A 12,419-nucleotide genomic window follows, 5' to 3' on the forward strand; every position below is an offset into this window, starting at 1 on the left:
TGCTGTACCCTCCCTTACTCACACCTTTACCCACTCACCTACCTCCTCCCACCACCACCCGTACCCACTCCCCTAATCCCCTCCATCCCCTAGCCACCGACCTCTACACTACCTTACCGACTCTCCTATCCACTCCCCTTCCCATTCTCCGACCCACTCCCATACCAACTCCCCTAATCACCCCATACCACTCCTCTCCGGACCCCTGCCTTCTCACACCACTCCACACGTTACTATCCGCTCTCATCCATTCCACTCCACTTCTCCATAAAACACTCCGCTCAACTCCACTCCATCAGGGGTCCCTCGCTACTGCCCTTCCATCAATACTCCCTCGGTACTGCGCTTCCATCAGGGGTCCCTCGATACTGCCCTTCCATCAGTGCTCACTCTATACTGCCCTTCCATCAGTACTCACTCGATACTGCCCTTCCATCAGTACTCACTCGATACTGCCCTTCCATCAGTACTCACTCTATACTGCCCTTCCATCAGTACTCACTCTATACTGCCCTTCCATCAGTACTCACTCGATACTGCCCTTCCATCAGTACTCACTCGATACTGCCCTTCCATCAGTACTCACTCGATACTGCCCTTCCATCAGTACTCACTCTATACTGCCCTTCCATCAGTACTCACTCTATACTGCCCTTCCATCAGTACTCACTCGATACTGCCCTTCCATCAGTACTCACTCTATACTGCCCTTCCATCAGTACTCCCTCGCTACTGCCCTTCCATCAGTGCTCACTCGGTACTGCGCTTCCATCAGGGGTCCCTCGATACTACCCTTCCATCAGTGCTCACTTGAACTTGCCCTTCCATCAATACTCCCTCCCTACTGCCCTTCCATCAATACTCCCTCCCTACTGCCCTTCCATCAGTGCTCACTCGTTGCCCTTCCAACAGGGGTCCCTCGTTACTGCCCTTCCAACAGGGGTCCCTCGATACTGCCCTTCCATCAATGCTCCCTCGATACTGCCCTTCCATCAATACTCCCTCTATACGGCCCTTCTATCAGTGCTCCCTCATTAGATACCTTCCATCAATGCTTCCTCTCTACTGCCCTTCCATCAATACACCCTCGATACTGCCCTTCCATCAGAGCTCCCTCGTTACTGCGCTTCCATCAGTGCTCCCTTGAACTTGCCCTTCCATCAGTACTCCCTCGATACTGCCCTTCCATCAGTGCTCCCTCGGTACTGCCCTTCCATCAGTGCTCCCTTGAACTTGCCCTTCCATCAGTACTCCCTCGATACTGCCCTTCCATCAGTACTCCCTCGATACTGCCCTTCCATCAGTGCTCCCTCCCTACTGCCCTTCCATCAATACTCCCTCGATACTGCCCTTCCAACAATGCTCCCTCCCTACTGCCCTTCCATCAATGCTCCCTCGATACTGCCCTTCCATCAGTGCTCCCTCGGTACTGCCCTTCCATCAGTGCTCCCTCGGTACTGCCCTTCCATCAGTACTCCCTCGATACTGCCCTTCCATCAGTGCCCCCTCGATATTGCCCTTCCATCAGTGCTCCCTCGGTACTGCCCTTCCATCAGTACTCCCTCGATACTGCCCTTCCATCAGTGCTCCCTCCCTACTGCCCTTCCATCAATACTCCCTCGATACTGCCCTTCCAACAATGCTCCCTCCCTACTGCCCTTCCATCAATGCTCCCTCGATACTGCCCTTCCATCAGTGCTCCCTCGGTACTGCCCTTCCATCAGTACTCCCTCGATACTGCCCTTCCATCAGTGCCCCCTCGATATTGCCCTTCCATCAGTGCTCCCTCGGTACTGCCCTTCCATCAGTGCTCCCTCGATACTGCCCTTCCATCAGTACTCCCTCGATACTGCCCTTCCATCAGTACTCCCTCGATACTGCCCTTCCATCAGTGCTCCCTCGATACTGCCCTTCCATCAGTGCTCCCTCGGTACTGCCCTTCCATCAGTGCTCCCTCGATACTGCCCTTCCATCAATGCTCCCTCGATACTGCCCTTCCATCAGTACTCCCTCGATACTGCCCTTCCATCAGTACTCCCTCGGTACTGCGCTTCCATCAGTACTCCCTCAATACTGCCCTTCCATCAATACTCCCTCCCTACTGCCCTTCCATCAGTATACCCTCGATACTGCCCTTCCATCAGTACTCCCTCGATATTGCCCTTCCATCAGTATACCCTCGATACTGCCCTTCCATCAGTATACCCTCGATATTGCCCTTCCATCAGTATACCCTCGATACTGCCCTTCCATCAGTATACCCTCCCTACTGCCCTTCCATCAGTATACCCTCGATACTGCCCTTCCATCACTACTCCCTCGATACTGCCCTTCTATCAGTACTCCCTCGATACTGCCCTTCCATCAGTACTCCCTCGATACTGCCCTTCCATCAGTACTCCCTCGGTACTGCGCTTCCATCAGTACTCCCTCAATACTGCCCTTCCATCAATACTCCCTCCCTACTGCCCTTCCATCAGTATACCCTCGATACTGCCCTTCCATCAGTACTCCCTCGATATTGCCCTTCCATCAGTATACCCTCGATACTGCCCTTCCATCAGTATACCCTCGATATTGCCCTTCCATCAGTATACCCTCGATACTGCCCTTCCATCAGTATACCCTCGATACTGCCCTTCCATCACTACTCCCTCGATACTGCCCTTCCATCAGTACTCCCTCGATACTGCCCTTCCATCAGTATACCCTCGATACTGCCCTTCCATCACTACTCCCTCGATACTGCCCTTCCATCAGTACTCCCTCGATACTGCCCTTCCATCAGTACTCCCTCAATACTGCCCTTCCATCAGTATACCCTCGATACTGCCCTTCCATCAGTATACCCTCGATACTGCCCTTCCAACAATGCTCCCTCGATACTGACCTTCCATCAGTACTCCCTCGATACTGCCCTTCCATCAGTACTCCCTCGATACTGCCCTTCCATCAGTACTCCCTCAATACTGACCTTCCATCAGTACTCCCTCGATACTGCCCTTCCATCAGTGCTCCCTTGGTACTGCGCTTCCATCAGGGGTCCCTCGATACTGACCTTCCATCAGTACTCCCTCGATACTGCCCTTCCAACAATGCTCCCTCGATACTGCCCTTCCATCAGTACTCTCTCGATACTGCCCTTCCATCAGTACTCCCTCAATACTGCCCTTCCATCAATACTCCCTCAATACTGCCCTTACATCAATGCTCCCTCCCTACTGCCCTTCCATTAGTACTCCCTCGATACTGCCCTTCCATCAGTACTCTCTCGATATTGCCCTTCCATCAGTGCTCCCTCGATACTGTCCATCCATCAATACTCCCTCGATACTGCCCTTCCATCAGTACTCCCTCGATACTGCCGTCCCATCAGTGTTCCCTTGGTACTGCCCTGCCTTCAGTGCTCCCTCACTAATGCCCTTCCATCAATGCTCTGTCGATACTGCCCTTCCCTCAAGGTTCCCTCGATACTGCCCTTACATCAGTACTCCCTCGTTACTGCCCTTCCATCAGTGCTCCCTCGATACTGCCCTTCCATCAATGCTCTGTCGATACTGCCCTTCCCTCAAGGTTCCCTCGATACTGCCCTTACATCAGTACTCCCTCGTTACTGCCCTTCCATCAGTGCTCCCTCGATACTGCCCTTCCATCAATGCTCCCTCGATACTGCCCTTCCATCAATGCTCCCTCGTTACTCCCCTTCCATCAATGCTCCCTCCCTACTGCCCTTCCATCAGTATTCTCTCGATACTGCCCTTCCATCAATGCTCTGTCAATACTGCCCTTCCATCAGTACTCCCTCGATACTGCCCTTCCATCAGTACTCCCTCGATACTGCCCTTCCATCAATACTCCCTCTATACGGCCCTTCTATCAGTGCTCCCTCATTAGATACCTTCCATCAATGCTTCCTCTCTACTGCCCTTCCATCAATACACCCTCGATACTGCCCTTCCATCAGAGCTCCCTCGTTACTGCGCTTCCATCAGTGCTCCCTTGAACTTGCCCTTCCATCAGTGCTCCCTTGAACTTGCCCTTCCATCAGTACACCCTCGATACTGCCCTTCCATCAGTGCTCCCTCGGTACTGCCCTTCCATCAGTGCTCCCTTGAACTTGCCCTTCCATCAGTACTCCCTCGATACTGCCCTTCCATCAGTGCTCCCTCCCTACTGCCCTTCCATCAATACTCCCTCGATACTGCCCTTCCAACAATGCTCCCTCCCTACTGCCCTTCCATCAATGCTCCCTCGATACTGCCCTTCCATCAGTGCTCCCTTGGTACTGCCCTTCCATCAGTGCTCCCTCGGTACTGCCCTTCCATCAGTACTCCCTCGATACTGCCCTTCCATCAGTGCCCCCTCGATATTGCCCTTCCATCAGTGCTCCCTCGGTACTGCCCTTCCATCAGTACTCCCTCGATACTGCCCTTCCATCAGTGCTCCCTCGATACTGCCCTTCCATCAGTGCTCCCTCGATACTGCCCTTCCATCAGTGCTCCCTCGATACTGCCCTTCCATCAATGCTCCCTCGATACTGCCCTTCCATCAGTACTCCCTCGATACTGCCCTTCCATCAGTACACCCTCGATACTGCCCTTCCATCAGTGCTCCCTTGATACTGCCCTTCCATCAGTGCTCCCTTGAACTTGCCCTTCCATCAGTACTCCCTCGATACTGCCCTTCCATCAGTGCTCCCTCCCTACTGCCCTTCCATCAATACTCCCTCGATACTGCCCTTCCAACAATGCTCCCTCCCTACTGCCCTTCCATCAATGCTCCCTCGATACTGCCCTTCCATCAGTGCTCCCTTGGTACTGCCCTTCCATCAGTGCTCCCTCGGTACTGCCCTTCCATCAGTACTCCCTCGATACTGCCCTTCCATCAGTGCCCCCTCGATATTGCCCTTCCATCAGTGCTCCCTCGGTACTGCCCTTCCATCAGTACTCCCTCGATACTGCCCTTCCATCAGTACTCCCTCGATACTGCCATTCCATCAGTGCTCCCTCGATACTGCCCTTCCATCAGTGCTCCCTCGATACTGCCCTTCCATCAATGCTCCCTCGATACTGCCCTTCCATCAGTACTCCCTCGATACTGCCCTTCCATCAGTACTCCCTCGGTACTGCGCTTCCATCAGTACTCCCTCAATACTGCCCTTCCATCAATACTCCCTCCCTACTGCCCTTCCATCAGTATACCCTCGATACTGCCCTTCCATCAGTACTCCCTCGATATTGCCCTTCCATCAGTATACCCTCGATACTGCCCTTCCATCAGTATACCCTCGATACTGCCCTTCCATCAGTATACCCTCCCTACTGCCCTTCCATCAGTATACCCTCGATACTGCCCTTCCATCAGTATACCCTCGATACTGCCCTTCCATCAGTATACCCTCCCTACTGCCCTTCCATCAGTGCTCCCTCGATACTGCCCTTCCATCACTACTCCCTCGATACTGCCCTTCCATCAGTACTCCCTCGATACTGCCCTTCCATCAGTACTCCCTCGATACTGCCCTTCCATCAGTACTCCCTCGGTACTGCGCTTCCATCAGTACTCCCTCAATACTGCCCTTCCATCAATACTCCCTCCCTACTGCCCTTCCATCAGTATACCCTCGATACTGCCCTTCCATCAGTACTCCCTCGATATTGCCCTTCCATCAGTATACCCTCGATACTGCCCTTCCATCAGTATACCCTCGATATTGCCCTTCCATCAGTATACCCTCGATACTGCCCTTCCATCAGTATACCCTCGATACTGCCCTTCCATCAGTATACCCTCGATACTGCCCTTCCATCACTACTCCCTCGATACTGCCCTTCCATCAGTACTCCCTCGATACTGCCCTTCCATCAGTACTCCCTCAATACTGCCCTTCCATCAGTATACCCTCGATACTGCCCTTCCATCAGTATACCCTCGATACTGCCCTTCCAACAATGCTCCCTCGATACTGACCTTCCATCAGTACTCCCTCGATACTGCCCTTCCATCAGTACTCCCTCGATACTGCCCTTCCATCAGTACTCCCTCAATACTGACCTTCCATCAGTACTCCCTCAATACTGCCCTTCCATCAGTACTCCCTCGATACTGCCCTTCCATCAGTGCTCCCTTGGTACTGCGCTTCCATCAGGGGTCCCTCGATACTGACCTTCCATCAGTACTCCCTCGATACTGCCCTTCCAACAATGCTCCCTCGATACTGCCCTTCCATCAGTACTCTCTCGATACTGCCCTTCCATCAGTACTCCCTCAATACTGCCCTTCCATCAATACTCCCTCAATACTGCCCTTACATCAATGCTCCCTCCCTACTGCCCTTCCATTAGTACTCCCTCGATACTGCCCTTCCATCAGTACTCTCTCGATATTGCCCTTCCATCAGTGCTCCCTCGATACTGTCCATCCATCAATACTCCCTCGATACTGCCCTTTCATTAGTGCTCCCTTGCTACTGCCCTTCCATCAGTACTCCCTCGATACTGCCGTCCCATCAGTGTTCCCTTGGTACTGCCCTGCCTTCAGTGCTCCCTCACTAATGCCCTTCCATCAATGCTCTGTCGATACTGCCCTTCCCTCAAGGTTCCCTCGATACTGCCCTTACATCAGTACTCCCTCGTTACTGCCCTTCCATCAGTGCTCCCTCGATACTGCCCTTCCATCAATGCTCCCTCGATACTGCCCTTCCATCAATGCTCCCTCGTTACTCCCCTTCCATCAATGCTCCCTCCCTACTGCCCTTCCATCAGTACTCTCTCGATACTGCCCTTCCATCAATGCTCTGTCGATACTGCGCTTCCATCAGGGGTCCCTCGATACTGCCCTTACATCAGTACTCCCTCGTTACTGCCCTTCCATCAATGCTCCCTCGATACTGCACTTCCATCAGTACTCCCTCTGTCCTGCCCTTCCATCAGTACTCCCTCGATACTGCCCTTCCATCAGTACTCCCTCGATACTGCCCTTCCATCAATACTCCCTCTATACGGCCCTTCTATCAGTGCTCCCTCATTAGATACCTTCCATCAATGCTTCCTCTCTACTGCCCTTCCATCAATACACCCTCGATACTGCCCTTCCATCAGAGCTCCCTCGTTACTGCGCTTCCATCAGTGCTCCCTTGAACTTGCCCTTCCATCAGTGCTCCCTTGAACTTGCCCTTCCATCAGTACACCCTCGATACTGCCCTTCCATCAGTGCTCCCTCGGTACTGCCCTTCCATCAGTGCTCCCTTGAACTTGCCCTTCCATCAGTACTCCCTCGATACTGCCCTTCCATCAGTGCTCCCTCCCTACTGCCCTTCCATCAATACTCCCTCGATACTGCCCTTCCAACAATGCTCCCTCCCTACTGCCCTTCCATCAATGCTCCCTCGATACTGCCCTTCCATCAGTGCTCCCTTGGTACTGCCCTTCCATCAGTGCTCCCTCGGTACTGCCCTTCCATCAGTACTCCCTCGATACTGCCCTTCCATCAGTGCCCCCTCGATATTGCCCTTCCATCAGTGCTCCCTCGGTACTGCCCTTCCATCAGTACTCCCTCGATACTGCCCTTCCATCAGTGCTCCCTCGATACTGCCCTTCCATCAGTGCTCCCTCGGTACTGCCCTTCCATCAGTGCTCCCTCGATACTGCCCTTCCATCAGTGCTCCCTCGATACTGCCCTTCCATCAATGCTCCCTCGATACTGCCCTTCCATCAGTACTCCCTCGATACTGCCCTTCCATCAGTACACCCTCGATACTGCCCTTCCATCAGTGCTCCCTCGGTACTGCCCTTCCATCAGTGCTCCCTTGAACTTGCCCTTCCATCAGTGCTCCCTTGAACTTGCCCTTCCATCAGTACTCCCTCGATACTGCCCTTCCATCAGTGCTCCCTCCCTACTGCCCTTCCATCAATACTCCCTCGATACTGCCCTTCCAACAATGCTCCCTCCCTACTGCCCTTCCATCAATGCTCCCTCGATACTGCCCTTCCATCAGTGCTCCCTTGGTACTGCCCTTCCATCAGTGCTCCCTCGGTACTGCCCTTCCATCAGTACTCCCTCGATACTGCCCTTCCATCAGTGCCCCCTCGATATTGCCCTTCCATCAGTGCTCCCTCGGTACTGCCCTTCCATCAGTACTCCCTCGATACTGCCCTTCCATCAGTACTCCCTCGATACTGCCATTCCATCAGTACTCCCTCGGTACTGCGCTTCCATCAGTACTCCCTCAATACTGCCCTTCCATCAGTATACCCTCAATACTGCCCTTCCATCAATACTCCCTCCCTACTGCCCTTCCATCAGTATACCCTCAATACTGCCCTTCCATCAGTACTCCGATATTGCCCTTCCATCAGTATACCCTCGATACTGCCCTTCCATCAGTATACCCTCGATATTGCCCTTCCATCAGTATACCCTCGATACTGCCCTTCCATCAGTATACCCTCCCTACTGCCCTTCCATCAGTATACCCTCGATACTGCCCTTCCATCACTACTCCCTCGATACTGCCCTTCCATCAGTATTCCCTCGATACTGCCCTTCCATCAGTACTCCCTCAATACTGCCCTTCCATCAGTATACCCTCGATACTGCCCTTCCATCAGTATACCCTCGATACTGCCCTTCCAACAATGCTCCCTCGATACTGACCTTCCATCAGTACTCCCTCGATACTGCCCTTCCATCAGTACTCCCTCGATACTGCCCTTCCATCAGTACTCCCTCAATACTGACCTTCCATCAGTACTCCCTCGATACTGCCCTTCCATCAGTACTCCCTCGATACTGCCCTTCCATCAGTGCTCCCTTGGTACTGCGCTTCCATCAGGGGTCCCTCGATACTGACCTTCCATCAGTACTCCCTCGATACTGCCCTTCCAACAATGCTCCCTCGATACTGCCCTTCCATCAGTACTCTCTCGATACTGCCCTTCCATCAGTACTCCCTCAATACTGCCCTTCCATCAATACTCCCTCAATACTGCCCTTACATCAATGCTCCCTCCCTACTGCCCTTCCATTAGTACTCCCTCGATACTGCCCTTCCATCAGTACTCTCTCGATACTGCCCTTCCATCAGTGCTCCCTCGATACTGTCCATCCATCAATACTCCCTCGATACTGCCCTTTTATCAGTGCTCCCTTGCTACTGCCCTTCCATCAGTACTCCCTCGATACTGCCGTCCCATCAGTGTTCCCTTGGTACTGCCCTGCCTTCAGTGCTCCCTCACTAATGCCCTTCCATCAATGCTCTGTCGATACTGCCCTTCCCTCAAGGTTCCCTCGATACTGCCCTTACATCAGTACTCCCTCGTTACTGCCCTTCCATCAGTGCTCCCTCGATACTGCCCTTCCATCAATGCTCTGTCGATACTGCCCTTCCCTCAAGGTTCCCTCGATACTGCCCTTACATCAGTACTCCCTCGTTACTGCCCTTCCATCAGTGCTCCCTCGATACTGCCCTTCCATCAATGCTCCCTCGATACTGCCCTTCCATCAATGCTCCCTCGTTACTCCCCTTCCATCAATGCTCCCTCCCTACTGCCCTTCCATCAGTATTCTCTCGATACTGCCCTTCCATCAATGCTCTGTCAATACTGCGCTTCCATCAGGGGTCCCTCGATACTGCCCTTACATCAGTACTCCCTCGTTACTGCCCTTCCATCAATGCTCCCTCGATACTGCCCTTCCATCAGTACTCCCTCTGTCCTGCCCTTCCATCAGTACTCCCTCGATACTGCCCTTCCATCAGTACTCCCTCTGTCCTGCCCTTCCATCAGTACTCCCTCTGTCCTGCCCATCCATCAGTACTCCCTCTGTCCTGCCCATCCATCAGTACTCCCTCTGTCCTGCCCATCCATCAGTACTCCCTCTGTCCTGCCCATCCATCAGTACTCCCTCGGTCCTGCCCATCCATCAGTACTCCCTCGGTCCTGCCCATCCATCAGTACTCCCTCGGTCCTGCCCATCCATCAATACTCCCTCATTGCTTCCGTCATGGTAGTGTTAGTTTTGTAATGTTGACTGTGAAATAGGAAGTGAACTGACAAACATCTAACTTATTGCCAAGAACAAAACCATGCAGCCTGTTGTTTTCATTGGTGTAATGTATCTGCAGATTTTCCGTCAAGCTTGGATGTCAAAAGCTACCCCTAAACAAACCAACAACAGCAGTAAAAGTCCAATGTTTATTCCAAAATTCACGTTGGGGCTTTACAATTGAATTGAAAATACAACTAAAAATTACACGTTGAAAAGGTTGAACTATCCACAAAATACGTTCAACTGTCCAGGTTGTTCAATAACCGAACAGGTACTATGTTAAAAAGGGGAAACTATAGTTTCAGTCCTAATCACAAAGACTCCTAACTTCTGCAGTATGGCAGCAAAAATCAATATAAACAAATCAGTGAACACTGGGATTTTGCTGTCCTTTTTTGGGAATACATGTTCACATTCACGGCCTATGACGAAATTGGATAATGAAATGTACTGGGCATTCTGCATTGAAAAAGAGTTTCACGCATATGATTTCTGGGAGGTGTGTTCAGCAGGAATGAGTGAACATTCGTAAGTTGTAGAGGGCTGTAGTTCATCTATTGTTGCAAAGGGATAACTAACCTTGCAGAAAGAATGCAAGGTAAACCATTTAACAGATGGATGAAATATGGATTTTATGATGATATTTACCAAACTGATTGAAGAGGCCCTATACTGAAGATTGCCTAGTAACAGCCTCTGAACTAAAGGTGCTGTTTCTGTGCACATTTACGTTTGTAAGTTGAAATAAAAACTTCCAAGAAGCTGGCAGTCTTGCTCCCCCAGAAAGGAACAATCTTTTCAGGACAAGTGATACAGACCTGTCTCCCAGTGAAGCATCTTCTGGGAACCTGAGCAAGTTCGAGAAATTAATGTCTTTTTTTGCCTCTTAAGTAGAGAGCTGAACGGTTAACTCCATTCTAAGACTCAGCTCTAACAGACTCTCACTGAAACTGGTTAAATTTGAAGCTCTAATTAATTCTACCATGATCAGCACTGTAATATTGACAACAGGAAATCTACTTGATCATGAGCAGTTTTCCCTTTGATTTTATCCTTTGAACTCAGACAAATGGAGTGTTTTCCCAAGTGCCTTTCCCCCCCTCCAACTTGTGCCATTTCTGCAGTATTGGCTTGCCTGTTGTATGATTGCCTGTATTGGGATTAAGGGGATATAGTTTAATTCCAACTTGTTGAAAGAATAAGTTTCTAGATGATAAATACTGCTCATTTCAGTGAAGAAACTGAAGTGAAGTCTCTTGCACTTATAACAGGAAAAAGGCGAAATAAACTAACAACTTTGTTCATTGAATAAAACATTTATATTTTTAGTGCTGCTGCAAATCTATGGCCATCTAGGCTGGAATTTGAATTACCACAACCCAATTATGTTATCTTATATAAAGAGACAGGGTTTGAAGTTACACCACACCAGGTTATAGTCCAACAGATTTATTTGCAATCACAAGCTTTCAGAGCGCTGCTCCTTCATCAGGTGAGGTCACCTCAAATCACAAATAATGTGACTTAAAATAAATCTGACAAATACCCTGGAGTCATGTGATATCTGATCTGGTCAACTCCGTCCAACACTAGCACCTTCACTTTATATCAGGGGAGTTTAGCTACAGGTTCAAAAATACTCATTAGGTGAATTGGGGATTTTTATTTCAGGAATTAGAGATGTGTATTTGTGACTCTTTCCCAAGATCAGAGAGATACACACACAGATGGACACATCCATAAAAACAACTGGTCATAGAGAGGTACAAACAGACAGACACTTTGTTATACAGGGTTAGAGGTTTGAATTTTAAACCATATGGATTTTGTGTGTGTTTGGAAATATTTAATGCCCAGTGATGTTTTTGGAATCCGTAATGGAATGTTTTTAGGATTAATTATTTTATCACATTTCAAAATCTGAAGAGTGTTGTATTGAAACCAATTGGCTTACTCTATTTTATCATCATTTATTTTGCTGAATAAAGTTATTTTTTATTGTTAAAACCAAATCTGCGACATTGTATGGTTATGTTTCAGTGAGAGATCCCATTTAAACCAAACCAAAATAAGATCAATGAAACAGATTTCAATTTGGGATCTTATTCGCCCAGTAATAGCATCAGCAGGGATGATTACAAAATACTGGCACATCATTTGGTCAGCAGCCAGGATCAAATAGAAAATACACTCTGTTCAAAGAAATAGATCCTTCATATCTAAGGAACCTATCTCTTTTCTCTTGCTACCCTCCATTTTCCCAATCAAGCCCATTTCACTTTATGTAGCTTGACCAACCAAGAAGGTTAGAGACAAAAAAAACTGCAGATGCTGGAAGAACACAGCAAGGAGGGAGATGGACACAGGAGGCA

This window comes from Chiloscyllium punctatum, chromosome 21, assembly GCF_047496795.1.
Source record: "Chiloscyllium punctatum isolate Juve2018m chromosome 21, sChiPun1.3, whole genome shotgun sequence".
In the NCBI taxonomy this organism is placed as follows: Eukaryota; Metazoa; Chordata; class Chondrichthyes; order Orectolobiformes; family Hemiscylliidae; genus Chiloscyllium; species Chiloscyllium punctatum.